The sequence below is a fragment of the Falco naumanni genome, chromosome 3, assembly GCF_017639655.2.
Source record: "Falco naumanni isolate bFalNau1 chromosome 3, bFalNau1.pat, whole genome shotgun sequence".
NCBI classification, from domain to species: domain Eukaryota; kingdom Metazoa; phylum Chordata; class Aves; order Falconiformes; family Falconidae; genus Falco; species Falco naumanni.
In genome coordinates, this window is record NC_054056.1 from 115,525,159 (window position 1) to 115,548,585 (window position 23,427).

The window sequence follows — 23,427 nt, forward strand, 5'->3', positions numbered from 1 at the left end:
CTTATACAGGTGTTAAAACAGTGTTCTGCTCTTCCACTGTAGTGCTGTAGGTCAACTACCATTACTCAGAGGAGTCAGGGTAACTTCATGTCCTAGATGAAAAAAATATTTAATAATTTTTCTTTATTCTCCTTTTAAAGCTTGGGGAAAACAAGAATTTCATAGATCTTTTGGGAATATCTGGAAGAGATCTAAATTCCACAATATTCTTGATCCATCACAGACCTCCACGATACCCTCCTCATGAATTACTGCACCATACCTGACACTTGCAGTCTTCCAATGGAAAGTTGTTCCTACAGGAATAAATGTCAGTTATGTACTTTTCAAAGCCAAAATGGAGTATGATTAAAAAGGACTGTTGTAATGGAACAGATAGATTAGTTTGCATGCTTAAAATATTGGAGAAAATTGTTATAGAAAAGATTAAAAATAATAGTGAATTAAGAAAAGCCCTTCTCCCCTTTAGTTTTGATTAAAAAAGTAATTTTTAGTTTACAATACACATTTCAGAGTTCTTGAGGTCAAAGATCTCCTTTTTGGCAAGGCAGGATATCTACAGTGCCTTGTTTACACTAGTTTATCTTGATCTATGAAGATCTTTTGTATGTTGTGAAGGAAGTAATCACCTTGAATAGCCAAAAAAAGCTTTTGTCTCTTTTGGAAGTTAAACAAGTTTCCCTTTTGCTGATGCTTTCTGTGATAAGTGAGGATGTACACTCGTTCACTCTGAATTAGTTGTGCTCATCAAAACCTTCAACATAGGTTACTGAGCACAGATAATGATTGTGATGAATACTGAGCAGTTCTAAATTACTGAAATTGGAAAAATCTGCAATTTCTCAGCACAGGAAGGAAGGGGAGGAAAGGAAAAAGGAAAAAGGAAAAAGGGAAAAGGAAAAAGAAAAAAGGAGAAAGAAAAAAGGAAGGGGGGGGAAGTAAAAAGGAAAAAGGAAAAAGGAAAAAGGAAGTGGGAAAAGGAAAAGGAAAAGGAAAAAAGAAAAAAGAAAGGAAAGGAACTAAAACCAAATACATAAAGTAAATTCGGTATTTGTTCAAGATTTTTCAATAATAATCATAAAAAACATTCTATACATATGAAAAAGTTACCCATTTTAGTATATAAGCATACAAAATGACACAATATAAATATATTTTTATATGCCTAAAGGAAATTGTTGACTGACCAACAGTTTCTGTAGCTGTAGCTAGTTTTAGGCATAGCTAAAGCAAAAAAAACAACAGCCTAAATCTTGAGTGCTTAATACTATTAAAAAAAACAAACAATCAAACAAAAAACCTAGAAAAAATATTTCCATATTCAGCTTTTCCTGCTGCTTTGATAGAAAAAATATATATGAGAAAATAGATTTCATTATTTTTAAAAAAAATCCTTTATATTATATTTCATTCATATAGCCATTATTGAGGCTCTCAACTTGAGAGGGTGTTGATATTTTTCCCTATACTTGATAGGGATTAATAAATCATGGATTTTATGAAAAATAAGGGGGATTAATAAATTAGAGTTAGTTCCTGACCAGCTATTTAATACATTTGTTTGTATTTAGAAATATTTAAATTCAAAATCCTGCATTTTTTGTCAGATGGGTTATACTCACAACTTAACAGAGATGCTAACACTAGAAAAGAATCCCAGTTAAACTCTTTTTAAAAACATGGATCTGAGTTTCCATTTTGATCTCTTGTCTCTGGGATCTTCAGCACATCACTACTGGGTACATGACCTATTGAATTTCATCTTTTTTTGATCTTTAAAGAGATTATAAAGCCTCTAAAGTATAATGTATAAAAGTATTCATTAACTTACCAAATGAATGACTAGTTGAAAAATTCAGTGATTTTGTTTATAATAGACAATATGTTAAAAGTATGCAGTACTTGGTTTGTGTCTGATGAAGTGTTCAATTTCAATAGTCATGTATTCTACATTATTTCCCACTGAATGATCAGTAGGAGGCCCTGATTTTTTCCACTGAACTGCAAAAGGACACATTTTGGACTGTTCAGCTTCTAATGGCTCCCCTTTCCACTTGAAGAGAATTTCCAAAGAGCAGACAAGACCAATTTGTTATTAATCCATTTAGCTTCCTTGATGTTGTCTATGGTTGTATTTTTGTTCAATATTAAGACTGAATTGTTCTTTGTCTTGTCTTCATATATATATATCTGTATTCAATATAACTCTGCCAAGTTGTGTATCTTCAGCTCATATATTTTCTGTTTTCTAATTTTGATGCAGTCCCCAAACAGCAACTAAAGTCATCAGAAAGCTGAAAGAGGGAATTGTCTGAATTGCTGAAACCATATTCCTCTTGTAATTATTTCTTTCTAAGGTACTGGAAGTGAGATACCACCCTTCCACTTCCCCAGTGGAGGTTTCTTTGTTCTCTATCACAGGACTTTGTGCAGTCTTTGGATGCTTTGAATGACTGACATCTCAAAAAAAAAAAAAAAAAAAAAAAAAAAAAAGTGTTGCTGTTATTCCAGGAGAAAAATTGGTAAAACTAATCTGATATTTATATTATGTATCAAATTGTTTGTAGCAAGTGCATTTTTTCCTCTGTTCCATGGCTAGATTAACACTTTTCAGTCCTTTACATTTCTTTGATTAGGTTTAGGAAGAAGGTATAATAGCTATGAGCATCAGTGGATTATTCTTTTTATTTTACTTCCAAACTCTTTCAGCTTACTCATACTATTGGAGAATATTACAAAACTATCTTTGCTTATCACTGTCTCTGCTGTATCCCTTTCTCTTATGCTGTTGTAGATTATTTTAAATGGTCTGCAAAATCTTTTCCTTTTGGTCAATGGTAAATGAAACTGTATCTACAATACAATACAACTGAATCTGCAAATATGCAGACAAAAATGAGAAGCAATTCCTTTGCCAGAACTTTATTATCTATATTCACTTCAACTCATTTTTATCGTCTACACTAGATATCAAACAAATAAACAAACCCCTAGACCTGTCAGATAATCTTGAAAAATCACCTAGTCAAAGCCAAATATACCAAAGATAAGTAATTTCTGACAGAAAGCTGTCTAATCTGCCTTTCAAAAACTCCAGGAAAGGGGATAGCATAAATTCCTAAGCAAAATATTCCAAAGTATTCCAAAGTTTCATTGTATATACCTTGAGAAAGACTTCCCTAATTTCTAACCAGAATTTATCCAGTTTGTCAAGATTTTCTGAATTACAGTTCAGTGTGAGGACCAGTTCCTATAACTTCTACAAAGCTGTCTTTCCTAAATTTGAAAAGACTTAAGGATATTTTCATATTACGGAAGTAATATGAAGGAAGAAAAGAAGGCAAAGAGAAAGTTAAGGCAGAAAATGAGATAATCTCTCAGAAACAGTCAAGACACTTGCTACTTGATACCTCCTGAAAAGGAACCTTAGTCTCATCACTATTTTTTAAAAATCCTTTCACTTTTATTTCATAAACATAAAATTGATGTCTTCATTTTGAATTGAATTAAATTCGGGATTGAATGCACTACATAAAATTTTCATAAATGTAATTACATCTATCATTATAATATCCTGGAGTTATAGATTCAGTCTTACCTTTGTAGTCCAGAGGTAAAGAACATTGGCAGGACCCGCAGGGAGTATGTGCCACTTGGAAATTGACCAAATCTTCTATGTCCCAGCTGAAAGCCTTGCCCACAAGCTTACTCTCACTAGCCCTCAACTTCTTTTATCTTGAGGACTCTCGTAATAAAATGTGCACAACTAAAGCTTAATGAAGTATCAGCTACATCCTTAAGCTATTCTTTATACTCAAAACTTGAGAGCTTCTTCCTAAGAGGATTTCACTTGGAAGTGGTGTTCTTCAAGCATAACAATGTGGTCAACAGAAAGATAGTATGATGGTTTTCTTTCATCTAATAGCCAATAGGCCACAGAGCAGCCCTCTGCTTTCATATCATTTCCCTCTTCCCTTTCAGAGATGTAATTTCAGTTGTTTCTTTAAAAATACTTTTAGTTTTTCTACTTCTTTGGTCATGCTTCCTTCACTCTGGCGCTTTTTTTTTTATTTGGTTTTTTTTTCCTCTTTCATTCTGATATTTTATTTCATTTTTCACTCCTTGCTCTACTCAATCAAATATGTTCAACATTTCTAAACAGCCTAAGCCATGCCTCACTCTATTCACTAAAAGACTGAAATCTTTTGTGTGTATTTGTCTTCTGTCTCTCCCTTTCTGTGTTTTACATTGTAAAATTATTTGCTTGAGGATGACTGTATGTTTCTTTGATGAGTAACTCCCGTCTGCTTTGTCTGGTAACTCTTAGCTTGAGGAATTTATTTGCAAACAAAGGATATGCTTCATTAACAAATGCACAGCGATTTGTGCCTGTGGGCCACAGGTTTTCCACTGCAAAGGGATTTTCTTCTTTCCTCTGCATCCCATCTGGAGACCAGAATAAAATAGGTACCAAGGCAGTAAGTTCGCTGCATGCTCCACCCAGAACAGGTCTCATCCTCTCTATTATTCATTCATCTTTCCAAGAGTTTATCAGTTAAATTGCAATAACATTTATGGACGCTTTTGACAGACTTCAATAACACAGTTCACTTATCCATGTTACCCATCAATGCAGGGAAAGGAGAGGCCATTTATTAGACTCATATATGTTCTTTTTCTCTTAAGATTTCTCCCAAGCACAGCAGGAGTAGAATTTACTGGAAAAGGCTTCAGAAAAAAAGTAGAAAAGTTGCTATCTTCTCCAGTTGAGCAGTTTTGGTTGGTTTTGTGGGGTTTTTTTCTTCTCAGTGTATTTTTTTCACTTGTCTTATGTTGTCTAAGAAACTGATAAACAGCAAGCATATTGAACCACTGCTGGTCTATATAGAAAGAGAGTAAGGAAGTATGTGAAATGTATGGCAAATTTCTTTGGTTATAAAAACCTGGGTAAATTATGTATACTGCTGCATCATTGCCCCTCAATTTTAATAATTAAAATTATAATAATTATAAATATTTAAATTACTTATAATTAGAAATATATCAATTTAATACAATCAGCATATTTAATTAAAAATAATTAAGGTATTATCATAACATGTTGCTTGCAAAAAAGTTAATCGGTTTATATAGACTTTTAAACAACAATCCATAGTGAAACATGCCATGAGAGTTCAGAATGTTGGTTCAAGACTAATCAGAATAATTTTCACTGCATACAGTCTTCAGAATTTTTGAAAACAGCTTATTTCTTTCATGACTTTCCCTTAAAGTTGATTATATACAGTGATAATGGGGGGAGGGGGGGGGTGAGTTGCAGACATATGGGTCACAATGAAGATGATAGAGGGAGAAAATGATTTCATTATCAAAAATGTTTGTAAAGCTACAAATTGCTAATAACACCAGTACATTAACTATGCATAAACACTGGCCTCTTTGGAACCTACTTTGGTCTGAGAGGGCTATGTAATTTTCTTCCATTGTGAAATTTATTTACAATTTTAAGAACATGAAAAGAAGCTGGTTTTAAATATAATATTTCATTATTTTTTACCTTAGAGGTTATTTGTTACGTGAAAAAAAATCACCTGAATAATGCAAGTGCTACAGTAGTTATTAAAATACTAGATATTTTGTTATTGTTCTGTTATTTTATTATTTTAAACGACCTTTTATATGAAGACTAAAATCAAGGTGGTTTTATAATATCCACAATGTCTTCAATTTTCAGTATAAGTTTCTGGATGACTACTGATTTTTACACAGTTCTGTTAAGCAGAAAAAACAAAAGGTAACATTTCTAATCTTGCAAGTTGCACTCAAGATTTTGTTAAATCCTTTAGGTCCTTTGACATTTTATTTCACAATGACAATTCATGCTAAATCCTGTGCACTTATGACTAAAAACGGTCACCTACTGTTTAACACACCATAATCCAGAATCCAACTTTAAACCCTTAGTCCTATAGCCTACAAATTCAATAAGGTATTAAAATTCTTCTCTTCCTTAAAACAAATAAGATGATTATGACATTTCTTTTAAGACTTTTCCTCATAAGAAAGTGCTATTTCGTGGAAACATTTGGGTTTTTTTTTTAACTTAGTAGTAATTAATGTAAGATTATTGAGGGTAGTATAGGTTTCCAGACTTTCTAACACTTGAGAAACTTTTCTACTGGTATCTAAGATCTGGTAACTCCAGGCTTCAAGGCTCTTTGCAAAGAATGGAAAAGTTGTAAGCATTCTGTACTAAGATCCCTTGTTCTACAGGAGATACTCTTGCCTAAATAAGAACATACATACCTGCCATACTGCTGACAGGCCTCTGAAAAATGCAATGAGTTGTTACATTTGATTTACCAAAACTGGAAAAAAAAAATAATCCAAAAAGCCCACCAGAAAAAAATGCAGCGACACTTTCTCTGTTCTGTAATGTGCTTTAAAAGTAACTTACTTTCCATTTTTCTAACTTTTATGAATCAAAGTGAAAACTTTCTTGAAACCTCACACAAAAGAAACATCAGGGTGCTCAGAGTAATTTACTCAAGTACACTATTATCAAAATACATGTTAAAAAGCATGTTTAGCTGGTAGTCTTGTTTGCACTATGTATAAGAATCATATATACATCTTTCAAAACACTTTTTTTGCTGATACTTTTACAGTGACACATACTTTTACACTAAAAAGGAGTGACGAGTAGATATAGCTTTCTCATTGCCAGAGAAATCTAATTTTTGGTGGCTACCGTAAACTACATTAGCAATATTGATTGATAACTAGTTACAAAAACAAACTTCTAAATAACATGTAGCATAAGCATCTAAATGGCTAAGTAAACATTAACTGAACATCAGCTATTTTATTGCTTGGTCTATACACTGCAGGAACCATTTAATCTGTAACTTATTCATCAATGACTTTAAAAGATAAATTTTGTTAGAATATGCCTCTGAGATATATAGCAGAAGGTTTATTTTGATATTTGTTAAGCAACTGACTATACAATGACATCTTTGCAATTTTTTAGAGATACAAATTCAGTTTTCTAAGAGAGATGAGGTGTGTGGCTTTGATCCAAGTTGTTTTGAAGTAAACGGAAAAAAATCAGTAAGATGGCTCAGGCCCTTGTAGGACAAGAACAAAAAGAAAAGAAACAGACTAACATATTTGAGAGGATTAATTGAGAGCCAGTACAAAAATGTACAGCATAAAATACATATTCAGATACGTATGAATACACTGGAAACATTAACTGAAACCATGCACTGACCAGCCACACCATTGTACAAGGTTTTCAGTAAGATATGTAGCTAGACATTTCTGAGACACCTGGTTTGAATATTCACTTTAAAAAGTCCTGCTAGAAATAATTGTAGTATTTTTTTTAATTACATTAGTTTGTATATTTTTTCTTCCATTATTTATTATGTAGATCTGGTTATCACCTAATTGCTGGTCTTTGTTTTCTTCCTTTTAATTTCCTTTTTAAAGCTTTTTCTCATTTCATTTGCTTTTTATTTAAGTAGGTTATATGTCACTTAACTTGAGCCACTTGGCTAAGCTGTTAGCTCTCTCTGTGGTCAATAAAGAGGTGGGTTTCCACAGAAAGAACATAAACCTATGATAGCATGCAGAGAGTCATTATCCTTTCTCCACTGATTTTAGAGAGAAGCTGAAAAACTCAATTAGATTAGATGATTAGTTTTTAGATGCCTAAAGTCAGATAACATGAGCCCAGTGTAGATACCTTGGTGAACAGGTATTGTCTTATGTAGCTTAATAATATAAGCATCCCTGTTAATTTCTGACACAACTCCATTGCACATGCATGTGGCTCATCTGCAGTACAGGAAGTTCTGTCATATATTCCTTGTCTAATCTTTGTTTATATATATATGTATCATCCACCTGCTAGCCAATTAGATTCTTACAACTTCATGTCAATTTGCATTTCATCATACCTCCACACCCACTATGCTTATTTCACTTATACACAAAACCCAATGTAGTTTCAAACCCACCTCTCTGATTTACCATTTTTCTTTATTGCTATGCATAGGAAAATGTATTAACTTTGTGTAATATTCTGACAATTTCATGCATTTTAAACTATACGTAAGAAGACATATATCCTTGAAGTATATGATATCAGTTAAATGCCATTGCATATGATTCTTGAATTGACAAAGTGCATAATCTTAAATATATTCTTAATGCATTAAGCTCTTTTAATGTTTATTCTTTAGTAATGATCAGTTTTCATTTGTAGGGTTCTGAGATTCAGTAAAGACAGTACCCACAATTCCACTTTGAAAAATCATTTAAGGCATTAGAACTGCAAAGATTTTGTGATGAATTTCAGAACTGAATTGTTATGACTTACAATGAGACACTGGCTGACATAATGAGAGTAGAATACAAAAAATCTGACTGCTATCTATATCGCATTCTAGAATATTATTTCCTGCAATAGTGGATTTATTTTACTGTACAACACTATGATCACAAGATTATTTAAATGGAATCTAACAGCAAACTTGCATACTAGGCAAACTACTGCCCATTTTAAAACAGAAACAAATTAAATTTATGACTCCAGACAGAATATGGTTTCACAATAAAGAGAATAAGATAGCTGAGAACCATACTGTCTCCAGAGGCACAGTCTCTGTGTGTGCTAAGAGGCTAGGGTGAAAGGAAAATCCAGTTACTCCATTATACCTCCTGAATCACAATGAAGCAGTCAGTGCTGGCATTCAGACAGATATTCATGAGCCAGCCAGTGGTTTTCTGGTCCCAGCAGCAAACCACTAGTATACTGGAGGGGGGTGGGGCACGGGTAGAACATGACACTGCATGACACTTTACAAATATTTCAGAAGGTTTTGTTTATTTCAAGATGATTAACTTTTAATTTGGTTCTGGTGACTGGTATGAGCATGAGTGCCTTTATCGTCTCCATTCCATTACAGATTCTCCTGTGCTTTAGTTTGATATTTCTAAGTGAATCAGGCAAAGCAGAGAGGTTGCCTCAGAATATGTTGATATGATGGAAAAGCACAATGTAGTCAATCATGAGAAGGAAATATGTAACAAAGCATTGAGGCCTAAAGAATGGCAGTCATACTTTGCTGTGTTTTGCCAAAGAGAACCATTTTCATTAGCTAGCATCTTTTTAACTCTAGGTATCTCAGCTCAGTACAGCAAAATTATTACCTTTCCTTTCTTTTTGATGTATCCATGAGTTCTCAGTCCTCATATGTTAGTTGTTCAGAGCCAAGGGAACACCTTTTCTCTTGATTAAACTGGTTTAAAAAGAATTTTGACTTGCTTAATTAGCTTCTCTAGAACTAATAATAACCACACATCCTCCACTGTGAACCATGTAATTATTGTGACATTAATTCTCTCCCTGGGATACTTTATTCTTGATGTGATTATTTCTCTTTTTCGATTGCTGGCTGGTGATTTTACTACTGCAGAGTAATGAGCACCCTAAGACATGTTTGACTGTTGCTCAGGATCTTCAGTATCCTTCTATATGATGCAAAGATTGTATCCATAAATAGTAACAGCATGCTCGTTACTAGTGATAAAGCATTAAAATAAAATAGAAAAAGAAATCAGCAAAGCTTTTGAAATTACTGTAACACTGTGCAACTGTTGTCATGCATCCCTGCATCAGTCTGTCACTTCAACACACACAGACCTCAGCAAGTTTGCAGAGGACAGAATGGTGAAAGAAAATACTATTTCCTTTACTTCAACAGCCAGAAATACTACAGATTTCTTAAAGAACACACAGACTTTATAATTCCCTCTACTTTAAGCCATGTTGTGTCTCCCTGTCTGAGATGACCAGTGTAGTTCTTCTGGGACAAGTCAGTGTGGCTCCAAGCCTCCATAAGCTCTTCCTTCATAGCTGGACACTAGATGGACCTTTCTTTATCTACTGGAAGCAGGGTTGAAAGAAACCCTACAATGCTTCTACGTTGCTAACTACCCTATAAAAAATATTTACACTGATGAGAGAGACCTGATTTTCAGACCTACAATATTGATAAATAGACCTTAATGGATTGAAAATTCTGAATCAGTTTGTATATACGGAAGCATTTTCGAGAACATCAGTTTGAAAATTCCCAAAATGTAGCACTAAAAGGTAGTAAACAGTAAGATCAGCAGAGACGGGGGTATTTCTGCCCTTGGCAACTTTGTTATGTAGGTTTGAGGAATAGCTTCTTTCTGGCTGGTGGAAAGGAAGCTTGTTAGCTAGTTCTCTTACATTTTCTAAACAGTCAAGCTATGTATGTGTCATATTCACTTACATATCTTCATGACATCTGAGAAGCTTCTTTTTGGCACTCCATGATCATAGGCATGAGTTATTTGGTTTTTTGTAAGTTGTTGGTATTGTTGCTTGATTGATTTATTTCTTAGTCCCTTTTATATTCAGAAGATAGCCTTAAAAATAGAGAAAAATAGCAAAAAACCTAGAATGAGTAAATAGTTCTGAGGAGTTTAACTACCACCAGTCACCTCCCTTGATTAATTAATTATTTTACTGATTAATTTATGTGATAAGTAATGATTCCTAAAATGTTATTAGCTGTTTCATATAAGAAAACAGTTACATATCGTCAGGGCTCCAAGGGCACCACAGCGCTTGCTGGCCCTGCCCAGCCTCCCCCAGAAACTGCTGCCACCCCTACACATGGATCCAGGAGCCCCATTTCAGCTCAGACTGGGGCCCTCAGTCCCCTGCTCCATAGGAGTGCTGGTCTCTAGCCCTGTCCCCAGAATGGACATCAGGCTCACACTTGTAGCCATGTCTCCAGCCCCATTCTTGTCCCCTTCTCCTGCTGCTGGATGGATTCTGACATCAGCTTGTCACTTGTCTGCCCATGGCTGTTGGTGGACCCTGTTATGGCACCTGGCTCTGCCCACCATGGTCAGATCCTGAGGGATGGTGTCCACTGGTGAGAGCACTGCCAGGCCTGGGGTCACCCTTGGCTCACAGCTCCCAGTCCCTTAGGGAGCAACTGGCCCTTGCTGTACCCTGACACATATCTGAACAAATGTGCTCTGAGTGACATCCTGCGTCAGTGCTCCAGGGCACAAGTTTTATTTGTAAATGTTTTTTGAAAGTGCACCATACCCTTCTGTCTGACAGACAGCTCTTTTCTTTACTGAAGACCGTGATTCTTAATCTCCAGAGAGTATTATTTCAGTAATCATTATTACTCATTTATTATTTAATAATCTCAGATTTGTACATTCAGTACAAGTCATGCATGTTTTTTCATTAAAAAAAACAACAAATCTGCATTTACTTCAGTATTAACTACTATTACTTCCACACTACATATGACCAGATTTTTTTTTCCTTTTTTATTGCTAAGGCTTGTTATACAAATGTATATTGCCTGCATCTGGCTTGTTAAAATCTAATTTACACTTTCTGCTTCATGAGGATAAGAAGTTGTGTCTGTGTGCTCCATTGTATATCCCTGAGAAACAATTCACTTTTGAACTCTTAATTTTTTCATGGTAGGTTGATTCTGTAATAGAAAAATAAACACATTTGTTTTTATGAAATGGGGGGGGGGGGAATATATAATTTTTTTCTAGACAAATAAGCTATCATGGAACTAGTATCTGTATTGGAACTTTCCATTTTGTATTATGCACAGTAATACATTGATTTTAATTTTTTTTTTTTTACTTTTAATCACTCATTTGTTATCAAATCCATGCCCTGAATGTCCTTTTCTGTTAAATAACATCTGATAATTGGGATCATACAAAATAATAATTTTGATACAGGAATGCAACTGAGGTGGGGAGGGAGGGAGGAAACCCAGCAACACAAAAGTAAAATCTCTACTCCAAATGGAGTTTCTGAGGTACTTTCCTTTAATCTTTCCATCCTCTTAAGTGTTTTCTTTCATTTGTAATGACTGACTTCACCTACAATCACTACTCTTGAATAACCTTTTGTGATGATTCAGTTTACACAAACACAAAACACATTGTATCAGCTTCTCACCGGCCTTCTCCCACTCAGCCACTTCTGCCACCCTTCACTGTCACTAGTTTATCACTAACTTTTTTTAATATAATAATGGGGGTACTTTCATATTTATATTTACATAGACGTAGTATCTTCACATCCTTGCCCATTTATAAGGCTGCCATTCAAAAGTATCCAAATGGCTTCAAAAAACCAGGTAGCACAGAACTACCTACCATGACAGGATTGATTACCTAGGGCTCTGAGCAAGAAATATAAAAGTTGGGCTTTCAAGAGACTTGGAATAGTAAACCTCAAAGATGAGTTATTTTGTTACTTGTTATTTTGTTATTGTTTTTTTTAAGATTTTCTTCTTACATTATAAATTACTTATTTTTCTAAATCAGCAGCACCTTCCTTGGAGAAGCTCTTGTGGCTGAGTGTGACTGCCTTTACTTTAGATGGCTACAGATCAGAATCTAAGCCAAGAACAAAAGAATCACATAATTGCAGAGCAAAAACCAGGTCAGAGCTAGAGACCTGAGGCCCTGAGCAAATGTTGTGCAAAAACCATGAGAGTTCAGAGATACAGGCTGTTCATAAGTATGGAATAGAGTTACAGTCAACTGGGGTCTGGCATTGTGCCATTAAGCCAATTACTTCTTGTCACCGACATGCATCATTGCTACTACATTGTACAGCAAGAAGGTGAAATACCTGGGCTTCATAATTACTGGACATCTGGTTTTGTTTTATTCCTTTATATTGTTCTTAAATATAAATCCAATTTTATTCCTTCAGAATAAGCTAACAAATACCTAAGACTTTTCAAAGGGTAAAATAAACGGTCTGCTTAGCAAGAAAGAGCAGTAAAAAAGAAGTCCAGTTAAAGACTAGTGGTGTACCAGGGATCAATACCATGACCAGCCCTGTTTAACATCCTAATTAATGGTCTGGACGATGGGGCAGGGTGTATCCTCCACAAGTTTGCAGACCACATCAAAATGGGAGGAGTGGCTAATACATCGAGGTTTCTGCTGCCACCCTGAGGGACCTCGAGAGGCTGAAGAAATGGGCCGAAGGGAACCTCAAAAGAAGTGCAAAGTCCTGTACTTGGGGAGGAACCATACCATGGACCAATCTATGCTGGGGTCTACCCAGCTTGGCAGAAAAGGACCTGGGGGTCCTGGTGGACACCAGGCTGAACATGAGCCAGCAACATGCCCTTGCTACAAATAAGGTAACTAGTACCTGGGCTACGTTAGGCAAAGTATTGCCATTCGGTCAAGGGAGGTGATCCTCCACCTTTATTCAGCAGTGGTGAGGCCACACCTGCAGTACTACGCTGTTGGTTCTCCTCAGTACAAGAAAGACAGGCATACTAGAGAGAGTTCAACAAAGTGCCACAAGGATGATGAAGGGACTGGAGCACATCACAGATAAGGAAAGGCAAAGACACCTGGAACTGTTTACTCTAGAGAAGGCCCGGGGTAGGGGGGTGTGTGTGTGTGTGTGAAATCTTATCAACGTATGTAAATAGCTGAAGGGAGAGTGCAAGGACAGAGGCTCCTTTCAGTGGTAATCAGTGACAGGACAAGAGGCAACTCCATGAAAGCATCTTTTTCTTTTTTCTTTTTTTTTTTTAATGTAACTTGTTCTATTAAGTCTTGGGAACATAAAAATCTCACAATCTGTACAACCTTAGCTGTGGCACCATTGACTGGCTGCAGCGAGAGTGCTGGGTTTTTCATGCTGTTTTATATAGGTTTTGAGTCAGGAAGTGAGGTCAACCTCACTATCTCTACAAACACATTTATAGATTTTGAGTGGGATGCATTAGTCAAATCAAATTAAATGGCCACATAGAAACCTTTGGCAACCCTTGGAGAAAGCAATTTATACTGCAGGTTTGCTAAGGTGTGCCATCTCTACAGAACACAAGGAAGGTTGGTAAAACACTTAAACATTTTTCTTACTATTAACTACAAATGTTAGCAATCTGATAAATTGATATGCTCATATACTGGTTAATAGTCAATACCAGTTGATATTCTGTTTATCAGCTGATAATACAGAACAATTTAACATATTTTCTGATGGACATAAAATCAAATGAAAAAACCTGCCTTTCTTGAAAGATAAAAAGCCATTTAATTAAATGAATTGAAATATAGTTTCCTTAGCTGAAAGCTACAGATAAATCTTGAAGTAGTGTAGAATCAACTACAGTTGGTGGCAATTGTAATTTTTTTTGTTTGTGTTTTATTATCATTATTATCCATTTATCATCATCATCATCATTATTACTATTTCCTAGCCTTTTGGCCAAAATACTATATACATACACAAAACCTGATTTTTTACAACTGATTGTTCCTTACACAGTGCTCAATTACCGATTCCTTTTTCATCTCTTAAATAAATGTACCAACTGCAATTGCATAATTTAATTTGCAATAATTTAATCAGAAAAAAATCACAGAAGTTATCATTAGAAACTACCACAAACTCACCCAACAAAATTAAATACAGCATTTTAGTTTAAGACAATACTATAAAGATTTCCTTAAGATGATTGGACCAGATAAATCTGGTTAACTCTTCAGTGTATTATAGCAAGAGTTTTAACTGCAAATGCTACAGGTATAGCAATTTGGATGTTGCCCCTGTAGCTCTTTCTTGAGGCTTTCAAATAGATGTTTCATCTGTGTCTGTTTTTTGAGTCTTTTAAATGGAAGATCTTAATTTAGTCACACAATTTTTCAGGCTAAACATAGTTAAAAAAGAGCAGACAACCTTCCAAGCTGAGATAGAAACAAAACAGAGCCTTTGTAATAATTGAAAGTGTCTATGTCAGAGAAGGATTTGCCATTCCTGTTTCTTAATAATGAAGAAAATGCATGAAAGCTAAATAAAATACGCTTTTGGACTGCATTTGTATAGGGTAGGATTAGGTGGTGTTATTTAGTCAGTTGTACTATTAGCCCATATTTATGTTATGCTTCAATACTCTCTATGATACTCTCTAAAAATGTTATAAATTTATTAATTTTCTTCTGGCCTCTTTTCATCAAGCAACAAAACAACAACGGAGATGTATCATTATGCTGCAACTACAGTTAAAGAATTGTGAATAATGCTTAAGCATTAAATTAACAATCAGTCTGCCGGCTCTTGTCAAGATTGGTCCACCAGTTGTATTATCTAGACACTACTTAAATGGCTTGCAGCACATGAAAGGGTGAAAGGCGTCTCTTTTCTCACGCGCGTCTGAAAAACCTCAGTAACTCAGCAGGTGGGTGGGTGGGGAGCAGGTGAAAAAGTACCGCCAACGGAAACACCCCTCTTCGACTCCGCTCCCCCAGCCTAGCACTCCTTAGCTGCTGTGTAAATATGCGTAAAGGAATCGTGTAACGGCGGCCCCTCCCCGGCAGGGAAGGGGTAGGTTTCCTAATGGAGCCTGGCAACCTCCCACATACCTGTCTCAGGCACGCAGCCGTCATTGCCGGCAGTACTCAAGCCCCCCGCGCCTCCTACCCGGCGGCACCCTGCGCCCGCTCCTCCGCGGACCCCGCCTGGCTCCGGGTCCGGCCACCCCGAGGGCCGCGGCCGCCAGCGCCCACCGCGCGCGAGGCGCCCGTCGCCAGGCCACGCGCGAGCCCCCGCCCGCTCCGGCCGCGCCGTGAGCCCCGCGGGAGGCGGCCCCGCCTCGGGCTCGGCCAGGGCCGCGCCGCCCCTGCGCCCCTCGTCCCGCTGCGAGGGCGGCAGTCGGCACCGCCAGCTGGGCTGCCGCGGTGAGCCGTCCGGCGCACACCGCCTCCATCGCGCCACGGGCTCCCGGCGCCCACTAAAAAGGGGAATAAATGCCCACACGGTATGAAACACGCTCGGGGACACGTACACGCGTGTATGCACAAGTTTCTGTCTGAACAGATTGCTGTTTCCTCACGGTGCCAGTTTGCGTAGCTGTACAGAGGGATTACAGGACGCTGTGATAAACTGTGAACTGTTGGTTCATCAAAGTTTGTAAGAACAATGGGGATTTACATGGAATATGCAAAGGTCAGCCACAAGTCTCCGGTCTGGAAGGGTTACGAAGAGAAACTTGAGAAGGAAGGAGGGGGTGGGGCTCATGAAGACGAGTCCGTGATGTGAGGAAGACAAAGAGCCTTCATCCCCACGACCACCGGGAAGCCGAGGAAGGCAGCAAACGACCCCCTAGCAACAGGCAGCGCAGACGCAGAGTGCACCACTAACACCGGAGGACGAAGGGTATCAAACCAGTGACTTTCGGGAAGAGAGTGCGCGCCGTTGATGGAGCAGGAGACTCTCCGGCCGCCCAGCGCTGTTTGGCTTACTTGTCGCTTGCTTTAATAAATAAAATTTTCTAATTGGCCAGTCTCTGTCATTTAATTGGACGAGTAAACTATAACAGACACCACAGTGGAAGTTGTACCTTTTTTTCCACACACCCCCACCCCACCCCCAATACATTATAATTTATGAGTTACAGAACTATTATCTAAAATCAGAATTATCCATAAACAAATCCGTGGTGTGCGATTAGTAGTGGTTTTTTTAAGTATGGCATGGTTTCCATAGTTTAGTTACATAAAAAATACCTTTGCTGAATTGCTTTCTTGCATTTTTTATTTTATTTCCATTGTTTCCATTTATATATTGGAGTAATTTAAGAGTAAAACTAGTTATTGAAAAGTCAGTGCTTTACCCTTGATGATAACAGGAAATACTTCCTTCTTTATATCCTTTAATTTTCCAGATGAATTTGTTAGGTTTAACCCAAGTTAACAAGTTTTTTGGATGCCAGAAACTAATACTTTGTCCAACATAATTTTTTTAAGGGAAGAAAATCCCCACAGGTTAGCATGTGCAGATGTTTGTCAGCATGCCATGTTAAGCTGAAAGACTATCAAAGGCAACAGTTTAAGTACACAGACCACTGAAAACCACAACCCACTGCTCCCAAGGATGATCCAAAAAACATTATCACTCGCCTCAGCACAGTGGAAGAAGCATAAAAAGTCTGTGGACAGGCATATATTGATGTGTATTATAACCATGAAAATACGGATTTACTGAACTATATAGAAATACACTTCTTATGTATCTTACTACCTAGTTAAGTTTTTATCTTTAAGAGTTTGAAAATTGAACTGGGAACCATGAAAGTTGAGTAAAAGTGCTTTATCTAGACACTTTATTTTCCCCTTAAAGCTCCTTCAGGAGAGAAGAAAATTTAAAAATCTAATAAAAATAATGACATTTAATTTGCATGTTTCTATTTGAAGTTCCTACTCATAGTAAGGAATGGCTGAAATGGCAACAAAATACCCACAGTGAATAGTAGTTAAGGTTTGAGGTTGGTATTGAATCAGAATTTATGTTCACATTTTATAATGTCAGAATCTTAGCAGTTCTCATAGTGGTTACTCATGACAAAGTAGCACCCAGAAACTCAGAGTGATATTGGGAACCCATTTTATTAGGATCTGTACAAACATAAAATAAAAAAGAGTCCTTGCCCCAAGATAGTTGTAGTATAAATAGGCAAGACAGAATATGTGGAAAATTAAGCAAGACAAAATAAAAGGTAAAAGAAATTAAATAATTCCCAAAGGCTACACAACACAACTATTATGAAAGAAAAAACAGTCCCTGAATTCTGATCCACTGTACACCTAGACCTCCTGTGGCACAGATTATTAGGCTATTATCTTATATAAAGCTCTCTTACAGAGCCTGGCTGCATTTGACCAAGAACTGAAATACAGAAACTAAGATTTACCTGGTCTATGCCTCCAGAGTGTATGAAGCCTCATGCAGGACAAAAGCTGTTTATTGCAGCCCAGGGAAGAGGAAGGCAGGTGGTAGGCATCAAAATTTGCATCATAGATAATAAGCAGCAAAGATTACTTACTAAAGTTATGCTATATCTGAATGTAATGATGACATGTATTACTTCCTCTGACAAAGGAGGTGTTTACCTGTCATTTTACCATTCATACTGGTATATCATGCAAAAGAAGTATTGCATCAGAGATAAAGGATTGATAACAAACATGGGCATCCATATTTTTTAGGTGACCCAACCAAACATATCATTATGATCTGGATTTTAACTTAGTTCATACTTAACACCATACTTAAAACTAAGTATACCATATACTTGTAGGCTGATTTCCTTACCAGTTCATTTCCTTTTCCTTTCCATTAATTGACTGGGTGTAGGCAGTGTTCTGATTCTCTGTGATTATCTTGTTCTCTTTTAAACTTCATGGTTTTTTTGAATCTTGAAAATCTTTTGTCCCGTCCTGCCTGTGTCCCCCATCCTGTCCCTCAACTGTTCTCCTTAACTGTGTTTTAAGCATCAGCACTGATTTTTACCCAGATTTTCCTCTTGCATAGCACTTCAGCTTATTGTATTTTGCTTTGGTAGGGTGGGTCACTCTATTCACACAGTTAATTCTAATTACCTTTGCTTTTCATTTCCACACTGTTACCCACTGTTACAAGGACTTCTTCATACTCTGTTTTTAAAATGCTTTGGGGAGGTCTGTCAACAATATTCCATTGTGACTGCAAGGCATTTTTAAAGAAAATCTACTGTGAATGAGACTTCTATTTTTTTTCTACATACTCAAGTGAACTTGCTAAGTACCAGCATTAAAGTCAGATGAGTCGCAACTTCTCATCCTGAAATGACCACTTGCTCTATTGATTTTTTTCATCAGCCTAGTCAGTAAATGTTTTACTTGCATATATTCTTTCTTTACAGGGCACCTTATACTTTGGAGATGTCTTTTTTCACTGTTTTTGATTTTCTGTACTACCCACTTCAGCCTGAAACATTCATCAATGATATTGTTCCTACAAGTGTTGCTAATAATCTCTTTGTTTTAAACTCTAGGAGTCTGTTCTCCACAGACACAAGCTCTTGATCTTTCTTTACCTTTTGTAATCCACTTTGTCTAGAGAGCTTCTCTCCTTTGAATTCTACTATGTCATTTATGTCCTGTTTTGATTATTATCCCTTTCATTACATCTTCTGGGGATCCTCTTCCCATTCACTTTCTCTCAGGGTGTTGACTGAAGGGTTTTGTCACTGTTAGAATTTTCTAAGCCAAGAAGCCTCTATTATACTTCCATAGATTTCACCATCTAGTCTGCCCAGTATCCTGTTTCCCCCTAGCTATGATACTTCCTCAGGGAAATCCTGCTGTTAAGTCTGCTCTTTTGTCTTGAATCTTCCTTCCAAAATCATCTTTGACACTTTTCTATTATCTACTAACAACATGACAACTAACCAGTCACTCTGTCATTCACCTCACAATCTTGTGGTTATTTTTTTTGCTTTCTGCTTTTCTTTCCCTAAGATCTTACTGGATCTCATTATTTCATTTTTAGCAATGTTTTAAAATCCTATTTCTTATATAATTTTCACTCTGTAAAAATCCTGGAACATGCATTGGTCTTTCTCACATACTCTGACCATTTTCTGTTCTGACTTTACCACTCCTCCAGGCCATCCGATGTGCAACAGAGATGAAGCTATTTCTAACCTGTTGCTCAGCCATGTAAGCCTCTAATCTGGTCCTGGAGTCTTTTCACTTACTTCTACTTTTTAGCATAAAACTCATACTTTTTGAGCTCTATATACTCTGTTTTTCTAATTTACTGTCCTGGCTTCAGCTGGGATGGAGTTAATTATTTTCTTAGGAGCTAGTAAGGTGCTGTGTTTTGGCTTTGATGTGAGACTTCAGTTCCTCAAGCCCTGTTAGTGAAAAGGCTGGAGGGGCACAAGGAATTGGGAGGGGACACAGCCAGGTCAGCTGACCCAAACTAGCCAAAGAGGTATGCCACACCATGGGATGTCATGCCACACCATGGGATGTCATGCCTGGTATGTATACCTGGGGGGGTTGGCTGGAGTGGGGAGATCATTGCTGGAGAACTGGCTGGGCATCAGTTGGTGGGTAGTGAGCAGTTGCATTGTGCGCCACGTGTTCCTTTCCCTATGGATTTTGTTCTTTCCCTTCCCTTTTTCATTATAACCATTATTGTCATCATTGTTATTATTTTTCTTTCATTTTTATTCTATTTCAATTATTAAATTGTTCTTATCTCAACCCTCGAGTTTTACATTCCTTTCCAACTCTCCTCCCCATCCCTCTGGGTGAGGGGGGGGTGAGCGAGCAGCTGCATGGTACTTAATTACCAGCCAGGGTTAAACCACGGCATTTACATAATTAGGCAAGTAAAACAGGTATGACAGAAATCTGTACTTTCCAGAAGAATTAATGTTCTGCTGGGAAGTCCTTGGAGGAAGGTCTTCCCCAAGGAAGACCTTGAGGTCCTTGTGTCTCTCCTTGGAAGGGGAGACACACGAGAGCGTTCCTGAGGGTGTTAGTCATGCCAGGATGGGCCTAAGCCCAAGGTCATGCTCATAGACACAACATCTGAGCATTGTCAGAACCCCACACAGATTTCAAATAAAATTTTAAGAGTACTTTTCATGCTGTTTTTTAAGACATACCTTTATCTGATATTTTATTTAATACCTGCTCCATTTTCTTAGAGATTTCAATTAGATTTGACTATTCTATATTGAAGATTGTAGCCTTAAGATCATTTTAGCTAATTTATGTTCTGTAGAGTATTACTCTGGAGTATGAGACTATTTGAAATGTTGCTGTCTGCTGTCTTCTTACTGGAGTTTACAGCCTCCTTCATTTCCTGTAGATTTGAGGGACACAGATGGATTTGTAGAGAGATGCATATACATATTTTAAATCACTGTGGATAACATTATTATACTGGATATGGAGCAGGAAAAAGGTGCTTGTCAGTTGAGAGAACACATATGATGGACTCGGTAGCTAATACTGAAGACAAAGTATACACACACACACACAAAAAAAATGTCAGAGAACACAGATCTAAAAGAAACACTCTTTCCTATCAAAGAGGGGGGGGGGGGAAATCCTAGAACAATAAACCCTGCATACTCTACTAGGATGTGGTAAATGTTCTTTTTCAATAATAGATATTGGTATTCTACCAGTAGCAGAAGCTATGATAACTTACAGTAAGAAAGGCAGGTTTAGAACAATCTTTGTATACGCATATGTTGAGTTGCTGAGTTTTCTTATGAGCGTGAGGGTTTTTTGTTTGGTTTTGTTTGTGGGGTTTTTTAAACTTTAGTAGATAGTGGTGCTGATCGGAATACATTCAGGTTCAAAAGAAAGCATATGGAACATACAAATCTTGGAAAGGACCAACCTGCAGAGGAAATAAATTAACCCACCCACCCCCCCCCCAAAAAAAAACCACACCACCAAACATTAAGAATTAATTACTAGTAACTACATTATAACCAGTGAAATTCATGAAAGGGTATTATACAGAAAACAAATACAAACACTATAGTTAAGAAACAGCTGCTTGTTGTTTGCTTGTTTCTAAGTGTTACATTGTTTATTCCAATAAAACACACAGATTATGGTGGGGTTTGGGTTTTTTAAAAAAAATAGTACAGCCATTAAGACTGGGATAAACAAGAGCCATCCTGTAATAGTTCTCATTTTGGAGGACTATGAAATACATTACAAACATAATACAATATAATGTAAAGTGAAGACCTCAATCATCATGAAGACAGAAACAGTTTAAAACAGAAATAAGATACCTTATCCAAATGAAGTTTCAGAGGTAGTTATTAAGGAGAAAGAAAATAACAAAACTGGTTAGCATTTGTCCAAAACACTCAGGTTAACAGTGCTGCTCCTTTCAATATGGTCAATGTGTTTTAGTCATGAGCAATGTAACTGATTGGCCCAAAGGGACTAAAAAGATGGGGTTTTTATGGCTTTCAGCATAGTTTTGCTGTGACTTTTTTTTTTTTTTTTTTTTTTTTACAAGCTATAATCAACTCAAGCAGCAGCAGTCTCTCTGCTTCACAGCTACAATAGCATGGTGCTCCTGTCTCCTTTCCCATCACGTTGCCATGTCTGTCAATGATTCAATAGAACTCCAGAATCAGAACTTTCACAGAAACAAAAATATTAATTTATTTTCATATTGCCAAACTGCCAAAGATTTCACTGCAATGATATTTTCTTGTTAAAGCCACTCTCATTTTAAATGTCCCAATCAATGGAACATTTTATACTTCCCATAGGGAAGCTACAGAAGAATGTTAGAAACATTCCCCATATGCAGATTTTTTTTTCTTTAGTACAGTCCTACTGTACTGCCTCAGAGGGAGCTATAATTCTTGCTGAATCTCCAACTGGTCTTTCGTAACTCTAGTTTTGTAGAGGTGCTGTGTGTTAACCTACAGCTAAGCATTATGCAGTTGCTCACTCACTCTCCCCCACACCCCAGTGGGCTGGAGAAGAGAACAGGAAGAGCAAAAGCAAGAGAACTCATGAGTTAAGATAAAGATAGTTTAATCAGCAAAGGAAAGAGGAAAAAAAACCAACAAACAAATCAAAAGCTAAAGCAAGTTACACAGAGGCAATCACTCACCATCTCCCAGCAAGTCTGTGAGCAATGGCTACCTTCCCCCCCTCCAAAAAAACCCCAAACACGTTTACTTCTTTATATTGCTGAGCATGATGACATCCCTTTGGTGAGCTTCAATCAGCTGTCCTGGTGTGTCCCCTTCCAACTTCTTGCACACCCCCAACGCACTCACTGTGGAGGCAGAGCTGGAAAAAAAAAGGCAGGCAGGCCTCCATGCTATTCAAACATTGCTCAGCAATAGCTAAAATGTTGTGTTATCAACACTGTTTTAGTCACAAATGCAAAAGACAGCAGTGTACTGGCTGATGCAAAGAAAATTAACTCCATCCCAGCCAGACCCAGTACAAACAATCATCCAAACAAGTAGCCCCGCATCCTACCTTAAGCTAAAGTTAGAAATTTTGTAGCATGGGAATGCCAGGATAATCATTCAAGTCCAATCTTATTTACTAAGATTGCAGATGCACTGGTCAAGAACTCCAGTAAATGTTGGAAAAACGTGGAACTTGCTGTATATATGTTTATTCTAGGTGTTTATTGCCCTGAGAGACTCCCAGGACAAGCTGGGACCATCAGAGCGCAGGCGAGAGTGTAATCTCTATACAACAGGGCATTAAAAAAAAAAAAATTCATTAAGCCCTGTCTCACTGGAGAATTCTCTAGCAGTTTTAGGGTTGCTTTAAACCACAAGAGTAACACAAAGTAGATTTAATGCAGATACTAATAATGACTAAAATCTCCAAAGAATTTCAACTTTTCTGCATTTTTGAAAAGAAAAAGCTTTAGGCTCTAAGAGGATATTTTAGCAGTACTTATAAATTACTGTAGTCATACTATGAGAACATTCAGAAGCTTTTAGCTGT